General features: G+C 33.5%; 1 long non-coding RNA gene across 1 annotated transcript in view; it reads right to left on the reverse strand.

Annotated features, from left to right (window-relative positions):
- Positions 1–10793, reverse strand: part of LOC145270517 (uncharacterized) — a 171845-nt gene extending 161052 nt beyond the window's left edge. Inside the window, exon 1 of the long non-coding RNA XR_013865410.1 lies at positions 10722–10793. This is a non-coding gene — a long non-coding RNA (uncharacterized LOC145270517). The remainder of the gene's footprint in view (positions 1–10721) is intronic.
- Between the last annotated feature and the right edge of the window lie 4405 nt (positions 10794–15198).

Consider the following 15198-nt stretch of genomic DNA (forward strand, 5'->3'; position numbering starts at 1 on the left):
CCGTCCCTTCAAATGCTATTGTTTGCATTTATCTTGCACTTAGTTAACGGAATATATTAACCAGATAGTTTCTGAAACTTTTTCATAAGACTGGGTGATCCTATAATGAGAGGTATGATTGATACATTCGTAAGATTCCAATTTCTTTTTATGTCGTACATAAGTCTTTGGTATCTAGTTATTTTCTACCTATCTGCTCTGTTTAAGCTAGCATCATTAGGAATGCTGACTTCAACTAGGCTTGCCACATTCCATTCTTGCTCCACATCACTATGACAGGCTTAATAGCCACCACATTTTCAAGGTATGTAGCTGTAGGAAGTTCGTAGTCATAGTGGATGGTGTATGACTTATTTCCAACTGTTCTTTCTGGAACAAGTACTCATGATTTGCTACTACATAAATTATTAGGGATTTTACAGTTTTTTTAACGGAGATATTTTTGTCCCGTATGTATATTCATATGAATTGACTCCCAAAGTTGACTTCTGTGCATACTTAACATGAATGTGGTTTCTCTCCTGTATGTGTTTTCGTATGATTAAACAAAGTAGACGTCTGTGCAAAAGAAGAACAACATATTTCACAAGAATGTGGTTTGTATCCTGTATGTGTTGTCATATGATTCACCAAATGTGATTTCCGTGAAAAAGAAGAACCACATATTTCACATAAATATGGTTTCTCTCCCGTATGTGTTTTTATATGATGCAACAAATGTGACTTCTGTGCAAAAGAAGAACCACATACTTGACAAGAATGTGGTTTCTCTCCCGTATGTGTTTTCATATGACTCAACAAAGTTGACTTCTCTGCAAAAGAAGAACCACATACTTCACAAGAATGTGGTTTCTCTCCTGTATGTGTTTTCATATGGCGCAAAAAATGTGACTTCTGTGCAAAACAAGAACCACATACTTCACAAGAGTGTGGTTTCTCTCCCGTATGTATTTTCATATGATTCAACAAAGTTGACTTCCGTACAAAAGAAGAACCACATATTTCACATGAATGTGGTTTGTCTCCTGTATGTGTTTTCATATGATACAACAAATGTGACTTCTGTGCAAAAGAAGACCAACATACTTGACAATAATGTGGCTTCTCTCCTGTATGTGTTTTCATATGACTCAACAAAGTTGATTTTTCTGCAAAAGAAGAACCACATACTTCACAAGAATGTGGTTTCTCTCCTGTATGTGTTTTCATATGACGCAACAAATGTGACTTCGTTACAAAAGAAGAACCACATATTATACATGAATGTGGTTTCTCTCCTGTATGTGTTTTCATATGACACAATAAATTTGACTTCTCTGCAAAAGAAGAACCACATACTTCACAATAATGTGGTTTTAATCCCGTATGTGTTTTCATATGACTCGACAAATGTGACTTCCGTGCAAAAGAAGAACCACATACTTCGCAAGAATGTGGTTTATCTCCTGTATGTGTTTTCATATGACTCAACAAAGTTGACTTCTGTGCAAAAGAAGAACCACATACTTCACATGAATGTGGTTTTTCTCCCGTATGTGTTATCATATGACTCGACAAATATGATTTCCGTGCAAAAGAAGACCCACATATTTCACAAGAATGTGGTTTGTCTCCTGTATGTGTTTTCATATGACGCAAATAATGTGACTTCTGTGCAAAAGAAGAACCACATACGTCACAAGAATGTTGTTTGTCAGCCATTTGAGATATATTCCATAAAATTTGTATGTAATGTAGTGTATGATGATAACCAGACTAGTATATTTTAACTTAAGAAACTTTATGTAAAGAAATGTATAATTATTTTAAACCTTTGTAAATCATCAACGAAGAAAACTCCTTCTCATCCATTAATTTAATTCTTTTCACTTGCAAATCCTGAAAATATAAAGTAAATTAGAAAAAATATATTTCATATGGTTAACTTGAATTTCTCATGTTGATTTGTATTAAAAATATCCAAAACATCTTTTATCAATGAATTCAAAAATGAAAATGTGTATAGTTGTATGCAATACTGGTCAGTCAACAAAATTATTATTGTTAATGAAATTAAAAAAATTAGTAGTTTTGTGAAATACTGGTTAGTTTACAAAATTTATTTCTATTTTCAACTAAAAAATCTTTAAATACAACATAAACACAATGAACTAGTTAATATTTAGTAGTATAACACTTCTGCAATTTGATAATCTGCGATCTTTCGGGCAGAATTCAAGTGGCATCATCTAGCAAAAGTGTTCTTTTCAAAAACAATTCTCAATGTCATATGTTTTTGATAGGATTGAGGTCTGGAGATTGTGCAGGCCAATTAAAACATTGAATATCTTGCCCTTCAAATAATCTCTTGACACTATCAGTTGCGTGAATGGAAACATTACCCTACATAAATATAGGATTATCATCCAAATTTCGGCCAAAGTAGAGTAGAAAATGCTCAATCAACATATAAATGTACTTGATCGAATGAATTCGAACTTCTAAGTAAACTCTATGCACTAATAATACGCCACACATACTGAACCTCAACCACCTTGTAGCATTGAAACAGTGCACCTAAAATTAAATTCTTCCTCCGTCCTTCGACTGACGTAGTGCCTGCAGTCAGTGCCTTTCATATTAGATTTTCATTTATTGCTAAATATCACTTTCGACCAATATGAAGAGTCATGATCTTCAATGCATGTGACGGCACTTTCTGTTCTTTACAGTAATCATTGCCTTGCATCTTCCAACATAGTCTCACGAATTAAATTCCTTCAATCTGTTCTTAACTGTAGAAAGAGAAAACACGTTTTAAAAAGATTACACTGTTGTTGAATTTGTGAAGCCGTTTTAAATGCTTCTGACGTTGCTATCCATAGCATTTTTCTCCTGTAAGAAGTAACTCTAGGATGACCAGATTTAGGGGCATAACAAACGGTGCCAGTTTTTTGTGCTTTTACACAGTCACTCGTGCAGTTATCTAATCACATTTCAATCTGTGACTGATATCTTGATTAGATATACCAGAAAGGTGGAGATTAGTGAGCTCCTAACAGTCACTAAGAAGAAATGAAGGCATATGAACTAGGCGTCACGTTGTCTAACCTGAAACGGAAACAATTACGATTAGAGATGCTTTGTTGCCTTAAAGGTGGTATTTTAAGCTGATTTAAAGCTAATTTGTTTCCTTAAGACAGCATACTTTTCACTGTTCTTCGCAATTAATAATTATTTACTTCATTCTATAAGGGTCTATGGTTTCACTTTTCCATTCATATATATTCTGCCAAAACTGATTTTTAAATCTTTCCACATATTACAGCTTTTCAATGTTTTTTCTAATTTTACTGTTTGAATGACATGTCTCACATTTGTATAATTTTTCACATTTACATGGAATCTCTTAGTCATGATTTTTCATAAGCGAGGGTACATATGCACGTTCTTGGAAAGTCAAATCACGCTTGAATACTCTCGTGTCTAGATCTCTGGTGGAGGGTTCCTCTTATATTGTCTAGCTCATTTTGATATGTATTGTTATTAGTAGCTAAGTGTAGAGTATCTTGTAACATTACTGTTATTATTATGCTTGATAGAGAAAAGAATTAAGCCACGAGTGGCTAGGATGTCAGCTTAAAAAGAAGCCTGCAGACATTGTTATACTGGCTTATCCTAAGAAAGACAACAGACTTCTTATCCCATAAACTTAGTGATATGCAGATAAGATGGCCGACTATAGAAAAAGAAGCATACATGATACACTTAATAACTACACAATATACTATGCCCTTAACAAGTTGAATAAATATTTTCATAGTATGAATGTCACCATCTATACAAATAACATACCTCTAGAATATTCAATATTAATATTAAATCGTCTATTCAATAGAGTTTGATTCAATAGAGTTATTGGGTTTTGATTTGATTGGCTTTTGATTTAATTAGAAAACAAGAGGCAGATGAAGAACGGTAAATCGTCTAAAATGGAACAAAAACTGTTTATGGTGATGGACAAGCTACTGTATTATTTATTGGAACCCGACGGCGAACAATTGTTAAGGTTATATGTACCACAGCATATGGCCACAAAACATATATATATATATATATATATATATATATATATATATATATATATATAATTTACTTTGCATAAGCTAAAATATTTCTGACCATGTTTATTTAAGAAGGTGAATGAATATGCAAACAAATGTATTCCAAGCTAAACTAGAAATGTAAGAAAGCAATAACATTGGATGCAGGAATACAATCTTTTGTAGAAATGGCATTGGATATTTCCGCCCTTTTTTATGTTTTTATTTTGCGTAACCAATACATAGTGATGTTCATCAATATGTATAGTGGTTTGCCGAAGGTTTTTGCAATCTCTTACAAAAAGGCTGAAACTGTGGTTCATATGTTCTTCGATGCAATTTTCCTCAGATTCGGGACATCACTCCAGTTGTTCACAGACAATGGGTCCAAAATGTTAACAAATTGATGAAGAATGCATTGTAGGACCTCAACATGTGAACACATCATTTTATCACCTCCAAAGTAACGGCAAAATAGAACGTTTTAGTTAAAAGTTGGGAACAATAAACAGTCATGGGATATATACATTAACCAAATGTTGGTGGCTGTCAGATTCAATGTGAGTGAAATGACGAAATTCTCATCATGCTCTCCAATAGATACATAAACTTGGCATTACATAATATATTAATGCATTGTAAAGTATATTAGGGTGATGAGCAACACAAGAGATGCATCGATCGTTTGCATTGGTAAGGAACAACATTCTGAAAGCTAGGAAAAACTGATAAAGAATTCGAATGAGAAAACAAAGTTCATGGATTTTAAGATTGGAGAAAAAACACTCACGTCTCATATCCATCAATCAAGGAACGTGAAAAACCGTTAAGAAAATCTACATTGGCTGCTCTGAGTCGGATAGCAATTCAGCCATGTAATAAACTGATACCCCAATATGGAGGAGTCGACATCAATGGAAAAGACCGGATGAGGAGTCTAGCTTACCATTGATGGAGAGGAGAGTCATGACACATAGCATAATGATAAACTTGCAAATAGTTTGGATGCGATTTATCCCCTATTTGCATCACTTGCAGATGTCAAAGACAAAATAAGGATTTGTTCAGAAAGTTCTAAATAGGTTCGGAGTTTGGAAGTGGGGAAGAGGAACAAGTGAGAGGGAATAGTTTAGCTTGTGTAAGGTCTATATTCTGTTTTTAAAAAAATCCGTTTCAGGGTTCATTACATTCAGGATACTTTGGGAGGTGAGTGCAGCTAACGACTTCGACACAGTATGCAAAGCGTTAAGAGTGCATAAAAAAAGATTATAAATTTATTATTAACTCGAGCAGTATGCACGCACGGTAGTCCTAGATTATGATAAAACCATTATTTATGATCAATGGGGTCAGGTTGTCAAAATTGATATTTTCAGTGGTGAAAGCTCAACTATTTGACATACACAACTTTCAAAGGTGAGCGCACTGCTAAAAGCAGGTTACATATATAGCCCAGAAGAAAAGCCAAAAGAAGAGAGAAGTTTACAGTCAGCTGACAATCACCATCACACATGTGTGACTCCATCAATCCACCTTCCGGTCCACACCCTCTTTATTTAGAATAAGAGGGAGTAACGAAACAGAAAATAAGTTTTTACATTTTTATATAAAAACGAAATGTACAGATTTTTTCTGCTGATGAAAAATGTACTGTGAAGCATATGTTTCACTTGGTAGCAATGTATGAAAATGATAATTGAGGGTTTACTGTTTCCCCCTAGCACACTACTCAGTCATTTTGAATGAATATCAAACTGAATAAATCTCTTCTGTATTCCATTATTCTTGTTTGACTTAATTTTGAAAGAGTAAAAAAGATGGCAGACATCAGTTTAGACGGATCACAGAGAAAACGGTAAATAACGTGCACCTAAGCTTAATATAAATCAAGTTCCTCGACAAATTTAAAGTCAACTGAAGCATAGTATGCTTCTGAATATACTTACATTCAAATCCTGTAAGAGCCGACAATCAAGCCTTTCTAATCCATACGAGCTAATCAGAGTGCTATTGTGTTGGTTAAGAATATCAGTAGCATATCTCATAGAATATTGGCCCATTTTAACAGTGATAATATCAGTCTAGGACTTACCAGCAATACCCACAGTGGATGTCAATTTTAAAGTTTAGTAAAAGTAGTCATGTATTTTTATTAGAACACTCTGAATACATTTTCTTGTTTTTAATCACATAATTTTTGTGATGGCTAAGAGAGGTGAAATATGAAAGTAAACAACATTTGCCTCCGCTAACACGTTTGATATACCATTAGACTCTAACCATAACCTTAACACGTTTCATATACCATTAGTCTCCAAACATAACCTTAACACTTTCATATACCATTAGACTCTAACCATAACCTTAACACTTTCATATACCATTAGACTCCAACAATAACCTTAACACGTTTCATATACCCTTAGACTCCAACAATAACCTTAACACGTTTCATATACCATTAGACTCCAACCATAACCTTAACACGTTTCATATACCATTAGACTCCAACCATAACCTTAACACGTTTCATATACCATTAGACTCCAACAATAACCTTAACACGTTTCATATACCATTAGACTCCAACAATAACCTTAACACGTTTCATATACCATTAGACTCTAACCATAACCTTAACACGTTTCATATACCATTAGACTCCAACCATAACCTTAACACGTTTCATATACCATTAGACTCCAACAATAACCTTAACACGTTTCATATACCATTAGACTCCAACAATAACCTTAACACGTTTCATATACCATTAGACTCCAACCATAACCTTAACACGTTTCATATACCATTAGACTCCAACCATAAACTCAACACTAGGATCAATCATGCAGCTACCATTACATTCAGTGAGTAACTCGATTTTATAATGATTGACCTACTGCAAGAGAATTGTTCAATTTACATTTTTGATTGCATATTCTTAATTTTCTCTTCTTTCTCTTGTTCTTCCTTTTTGAAGTAAACCGTTTAACATAAGATATATAAACGACGCCCTTTTTACCATGTTTTTCTTTGCAAATATCGAAACCGTCTGCATGGTACAAGTGACCGTCAACCATTTTAGGCTTTCTTTCTTTCCTTTTTGTTACATGACCAATCTCTTGAAGCACACACACATGCTAGCCAATAAGTTACGATTTTCCATACACAAATTCAGAACATCTACTTATGAAAGCCCCATTTATAATAACTTCCTTTTCATCTATCGCAGCTAATGTCCCCAAAATACAAAATAATTTAATTTTATGTCATCTTCACTTTTCAAAACAGAATTAAAATTAAAGGGTCAATATCACAATTATGGAATCTCCATTATTGCAAGGAAAGAAAAAACAAAAGTTTTTGACATGTAAAAAATACATAAAGAAAAAAACATATTGTGATTTGTTCATATCATTTGGACTTTTGTTCTCATCTTAAGTTATTTTTACAATGTTTGCACAATAAATAACACATAAGATGAGAACAGTAGTCTTTATAATCTAAATAATACCAAGAATCATTCCTCATCTAAAAAAATCAGAACCATAATATTGTCATTTGTTTAAAAATCATGATTATTTTTTAATGTACCTATTTACTATGCCTCCCCACGGGACAGAGTTAGACACCAGGGTCGTTTTTTAACGTGGAGAAAAGGTACAAAAATAAAAATTGTCTCAATCGTGAAGGATTTCTCCTCCACCATCAAAGTTATTTGTAAGGTTTGTTGAATGTATTTTTTTAGAATAATTAAAAATACAACATAATAAATTTCTTTAATTATCAACATTTTTTAAACAAACGAACAGAAAATTTGATAACTGCATTTCCAAATAAATTAACAGAAAAACTCTTTGGTACACTTACATGTGTAAACAGTTACTAATACAGATTGAAACCACTGGACGAGAATACAAACATTTAATCAAAGAAAGGAGAAAACAACTAAATATCAAAAAAAGCTAAAAAAAAAAAACAAAGCTAAATTTGTAAAATTGGCTAAAAAGTCAATGTTTCCAAAATGGGGGATCGATTTACTAGAACTTTGTATTAGAAACAGAACACAACTAAAAAATTGTATATATTTAAATTTTTTTGATAATCTGGTAGATTAGTGACAAGTGCACAGGAATGTACCACTTCCATGCATGCGTTAAGCATTTTTTTTACTTTAAACCAGTGAAAATCATTTAAAATTCATAAATTATTTTCATAATAAATTATAAAGAAGTTTTTCTGGTCAATGTCTAGAATCTCTACCCCTCCCCCAAATCTTTCACGATTACGACATTTATAATTTATCGGAGGTACTGAAAGCGAATATATGCTTTAACAGTGGTGCAAAGAAATAGTTTTAATGATATGACAAAATGTACTTTTTAAAAAGTGGGGTATCACTTTTCATTATAAATTTAACGTAAAATGAGCAATCACTGTATGACACCCTAGTGAGTTGAGCACGAGGACATTAAAGAACAGAAAAAATTGTATACAGATGCGTGTCATTCCTTATGTTATCAGTGGTGACCATTTCTGTATATGCAAGCATAAGCATATTGTTGCCGCAAAGTAGTTTTCTGATTATTAAGCAGTGTAATTTTTTTTATGTTATTAGTGGTGGCCAATTTTTTACATTGTATAATATTTGGAAAACAACTTGTTTGTGACAACGTTTAATGGGATATTCGTTTTCAGCATACAAAAATCTTACAAAAATAGTCACGTTAAAAGTGATTGTTAAGGTCGAAAGTAACAGTTCACAAAAACGGTGTTCAGGCAGCCCCTTTCCTCAGAAAAAATTATCACCGTGTGGCCTGAAAGTAGGTGTTCATTTTGTGCTAGTGCACTTATTGATCCGCGCTATTTTTAAAATAGTATTTACAAGTTTAATTAAAGTTGTATTATGTCTGTTTTAATTGAATTGTAAGTTTAAATACAGAAAGGTACAGAACACCCTCCTCTCCCCATGTTAAGAATGGCTTTCTAAAACTAACATTATTTCAGCATGGATCAATAAGTGTACTAGTAGTACAATGTAAAATGGTGATCCCGACTTTTGGAAAAAGTAATTTCCTCATATCATGAAATCTAATTCTCCTCATATCATGAAATCTAATTCTCCTCATATCATGAAATCTAATTCTCCTCATATCATGAAATCTAATTCTCCTCATATCATGAAATCTAATTCTCCTCATATCATGAAATCTAATTCTCCTCATATCATGAAATCTAATTCTCCTCATATCATGAAATCTAATTCTCCTCATATCATGAAATCTAATTCTCCTCATATCATGAAATCTAATTCTCCTCATATCATGAAATCTAATTCTCCTCATATCATGAAATCTAATTCTCCTCATATCATGAAATCTAATTCTCCTCATATCATGAAATCTAATTCTCCTCATATCATGAAATCTAATTCTCCTCATATCATGAAATCTAATTCTCCTCAAATCATGAAATCTAATTCTCCTCATATCATGAAATCTAATTCTCCTCATATCATGAAATCTAATTCTCCTCATATCATGAAATCTAATTCTCCTCATATCATGAAATCTAATTCTCCTCATATCATGAAATCTAATTCTCCTCAAATCATGAAATCTAATTCTCCTCATATCATGAAATCTAATTCTCCTCATATCATGAAATCTAATTCTCCTCATATCATGAAATCTAATTCTCCTCAAATCATGAAATCTAATTCTCCTCATATCATGAAATCTAATTTCCTCATATCATGAAATCTAATTCTCCTCAAATCATGAAATCTAATTCTCCTCATATCATGAAATCTAATTCTCCTCATATCATGAAATCTAATTCTCCTCATATCATGAAATCTAATTCTCCTCATATCATGAAATCTAATTCTCCTCATATCATGAAATCTAATTCTCCTCATATCATGAAATCTAATTCTCCTCATATCATGAAATCTAATTCTCCTCATATCATGAAATCTAATTCTCCTCATATCATGAAATCTAATTCTCCTCATATCATGAAATCTAATTCTCCTCATATCATGAAATCTAATTCTCCTCATATCATGAAATCTAATTCTCCTCATATCATGAAATCTAATTCTCCTCATATCATGAAATCTAATTTCCTCATATCATGAAATCTAATTCTCTGCGCCACTTTTGAAGTATATATTCGTTTTCAGCACACCCGATAAACTATAAAAGTTTTTTTTTTATTGTAAAGACTTTTTAAATTTTTTTTTTCTTTACATCAGATTCTAGACATTGGTCGTTGTTTTTTTTAATATTTAAGTATTGAAAATAAAATAATAGATTAATGATAATAATCCACTGAGAAAATTGAAAAAAAAAGATGAAAACAAAAACTATTAAACAATGAAAAACATTTAAGATTTATAGTTTTTTTTTGTAAACAAAAAACAACAATAGTTGAAAATATTTCAAAGTTATAAAATTATTTTTTCCTTTCTTAGACGATACAGAATTTATTTATAATTGTTGAAAACAAAAAAAAAATCAATAATAAATCAACATTTTGATTATGATTTTTCGCTTAGTAAATGTAGTTACATTTTTAACGTATTCTGCAAATGCGCAAAAATCGATACTAAATTCATGTAGTAATACTTACGTTTTTGTTTTATAATCTGCTTTCGATTAACTTTATCTGTTTTTATAAAGGAAACGATTTCTCAAATGCGATTGACTTTACAAGCTCAACTTAACATTCAAGATGACGAACGGAAGAGCAAGTTCGCAGAAAACAAAATTTAAGAGGAAAAATAAAAAAAGAAATCATTTCAAAATAGAGCCGATCTATTTGGTGAATATCACGGATATAATTAATGTTATTTTATTTAACATTTTAATATTTACATGAGAGAGAAGAGATTACAAGTTTCATTTTTATTATTTTTCTAATTCGTTGCACGTGCAATTTTGTGCCGGAAACTGATAGTTTTTAAAGCTGCCTTTTCGCATTTTTATTTATTTATTAATTTTAGATTCCTGGTTATTTTTTTAATTGTGTTTGAAAAATAAAAGCCTAAAGTTAATATGGTGCTTGTGCAGTTCACCAAACACATTAAAAATGAAGATATTGGAAACGAACTTTATTGTACGTGCCTAAAGTTAATATCGATACGGAAAAAAAGATACAAAAAAAAAAGCGTTGTTTTGAAAATTGTTTTTATGGCATCGACAGAAACTGACAAATGAAAATAACAAATTCAATTAAATTTAGAAGTTAAATAAATTCCTTGTAAGAATCCCATGAAAGATACTAGTTTTTTGGGACTATTTCAAAGATTATTTGTAAAGTCTTAAGATATTGTTGTACAAAAACAATTAGCCCCCTCCTCCTCCACACCAAGCGCGAGTTAAGTACAATCAAACACCGCATCCGTATTTGTCTTAATTAATAATTAAAACAAAATTAATCATTATTAAAATAATACCATTTTTAGTTATTTTTCTTAATGATCCTGGGTTTAAATTTATATATATTTTTTTGTTTTCGGGATTATAAAAAAAATATTACGCTGATGTTTACACCGTCATTCATACAAGAAAATAGGTACTTGTACAGTTTAATCAAGACATAAAAAAAAATGAAAATATCGAAAAATGTTATATTGTACGTATCCGTTTTAGACTGAAGATTTCAACAAATAAAATTTCACTTAATTTAATCGAGTAGTTTTTTTACAGCGAAAACCACATTTTTATGAGAGCGCGTTGAAGGCAGCTATCTTTGAATTTTTTTTAACATACCACCGCGGGCAGGATATAATTTTTTTTTTTTTATTACATTTTCACCCCAAACAAGGCACATTGCCACTTTGGTGTAGGGGGCTACTATCAGGGGAAACAACTACTGGGGTACTATGTAGGGATTTGGGGAGCAAGATGTTGGTTCACGTTGCACTTGAACTTCTGCATGTCAGTACAGTTGGGGAAGCAATGACCTGGAATGGAATTCCAAAGTCTAGCGGTTCTGGGGAAGAAACTACTAGAGTAGAAAGATCTTTTACATCTAGGGATCTCTACAGTGTGGGGGTGGGATTTTGCAGCTTGTCGGGTCCGTCGAGGGTGTTCACGTCGTAGGGGCACAAGTGCTTGCAGTTCATCAGAACATTCACCATTAAAATACTTGTAGAACAGGCAGAGGGATGCAACGTTTCGTCGATGGGACAGAGGCTGAAGCTTAGATGCCAGTTTAGGGCCTATCAGATTTGCGACTCTCTTTTGAACCCTGTCAAGGAGCGAGAGACTAGTAGCCGATGCACCAGCCCAAATATGACAGCAATACTCCATACATGGGCGAATGGTTGCCTTATAGAGGTACAGGAATAACTCAATTTAAAGCCCCGACACTCCCTCCCCATCTTTAATACTAGCTTTTCTTCTTAAAAATGGGACCTTTTGCTCGGTATCATAACAAATTGTTAAAAAACTACTTGATGAAATTAAGAGAAATTTATTTTTGGATAACTTCGTTCTATAACGGATGTATACAATATAACCTTTTTTTTCGATATTTTCATTTTTTAATGTCCTTATTAAACTGTAGACGTGTTATATAGGAAGGTGTATGAATACGTTCTATAACGACATACATGTTGAATAGTTGGGTTTTATATTTTATCTGTATATTCGTGTATGTGTAAATGCATGTATGCATATACGCCATATGATTTAGTTGATCGTCTAGTGTGTACATTTTTACACTTATGCAACAAAGGACATACTTTTTTAATGAATACTCAAAATTTCAAACGAGATAAGTACATTTACTAAGCGAATACTCATAATAATCAAGAGAAATAAGGAATGATGAAAACGTACACAAATTATTAGATTTTTATTTTAAAATCTCTCTCTTTCTCTCTCTCTCTCTCTCTCTCTCTCTCTCTCTCTCTCTGTATATATATATATATATATATATATATATATTTATATATATATATATATGTGTATGTGTGTGTGTGTGCGTGTGTGTGTATGTCTGTGTGTGTTGATGTTTCATGAATGTAAGGGAAATATGTACCGTAGCTATACTTATGTAACTGTAACTATTCCGTTTACTTAGTTCTACCAATGTGTATTTTAAATCTGCATCACTTGTTATGTCATCCTGAAATAATATCAAAATAGTTCATCTATGATGAAGATTGGCTTGGCATGATCCTAAGCACAGAACCACCCTACAACTACCTTTGCATCAACCAGTATACCAATCACACAATGATTATGGTACAATGCTCTATCGAGGACTGTGAATATAAAATGACCGACTTGGATGCTGGTATGGTTGCAGAACACTTGATGTCACACACGATCATTGCAACAGCTTCCTCCAAGTGTGGATTGAGAGACTTTGTCGCTGCAACCAAAATTACCGGAAATGACCTCATCGTTCAACTGCTAGAATGCTGCGATGAATCCTTACACTGCATGCGGCTCATTAACTGACAAACAGTATGAATCCTCACAATCAGAGAGAAGGACACCATAGTGTCACGTGTTACTCTACACAACATGCACCAGCATCATGACCCCCCAAAACAGTTCTTTTGGTGCTCATCTTCGGAGCCAAGCTGGAGTGTGCAAATTTATCATCAACTGTAATATGGAAACTATCCGTCAAGATGTCTTTGCCTTGAGGCATCCAACCGGTGCTACTCAACCTCAAAAGATGCCGTAAGTTGACGACATCACATCAGTTTCCAGTCATGAGAAACACATTCCTCAGCTTCCACCATTCTCTGTTCTCAGCCGCACCATCATCTCCTCCGTACAATGTGTAAGAGTCTCTTCATTAATATAAGGGAAATATGTAGCGTAGCTATACTTGTAATGTTATGTGACTGTAACTAATTTGTTTATTTAGTTCTACCAATCTGTGTATTTCAGATCTTCATCATTTATGATGTCATCCCTAAATAATATAAAAATAGTTTTATTTATCTTTGATGAAGATTTAATTGGCCTAATTTTAAGCACAGAACCATCCTACAACAACCTTTGCATCCACCAGTATACCAATCACACAATGACTATGGTACAATGCTCTATCAAGGGCTGAATATAAAATGGCCGACTTGGATGCTATTATGGTTGCATAGCACCTGATGACACACACGATCATTGCAGGAACTGCCTCCACTGTTGCAGTTGCTGCAAGTGTAGATTAAGAGACTTTGTCACTGCAACCAAAATTACCGGAAATTACCTCATCGTTCAAATGCTAGAATGCTGCGATGAATCCTTACACAAGGTCCTGACTAACACTGCAGACGGCTCATTAACTGACAAACCAGAAACAGTATGAATCCTCACAATCAGAGAGAAGGACACCATTGTGTCACGTGTTACTCTACACAACATGCAACAGCATCATGACCAAAAAACAGTTCTTTTGGTGCTCATCTTCGGAGCCAAGCTGGAGTGTGCAAATTTATCAAGTGTTCGAATTGTAATGAGGAGAACTATATGGAAACTATCCGTCAAGATGTCTTTGCCTTGATGACATCCAACCGGTGCTGCTCAACCACAAAAGATGCCGTTGGTTGACGACATCACATCTGTTTCCAGTCATGAGGAACACATTCCTCATCTGCCACCATTCTCTGATCTCAGCTGCACCATCATCTCTTCCATACGACACTAATGTGCAAGAGTCTCTTCAGAACTGTGCTCTATCATCCATCAACCCGACACTATTGATCAACAGAGATGAAAACAGGATGACGCTTGTTGAGATTATCGAATCTGGAATGCCAGAATCGCGCAGTACATTACCTTTGTCCTTGTTTTTGTGTGGACCACCAGTTTTGTGAGGACCAGCACTTTCGTGAGGACTTTTACACGGTTGGCAGTGTCGTATACAAGCAGCATATTGTTATTCTCTGAGACAGGACGCTATTCTGCGATGTTGAGAGCTGAAACTTCCATCTGCTGCCCTTCCAACCCAGCTCACCACCGACACCACCTGCCTCTCCAACATATGCATTTCAGTGTGTATGTGCTGACTTCTTCCACTACAAAGGTATCAACTACTTAGTCATCGTTGACAGATACTCAAATTGACCCATAGTTGGAAGAAC

The sequence above is a fragment of the Euprymna scolopes genome, chromosome 46 (assembly GCF_053919585.1).
Source record: "Euprymna scolopes isolate OS-2025 chromosome 46, ASM5391958v1, whole genome shotgun sequence".
NCBI lineage: Eukaryota > Metazoa > Mollusca > Cephalopoda > Sepiida > Sepiolidae > Euprymna > Euprymna scolopes.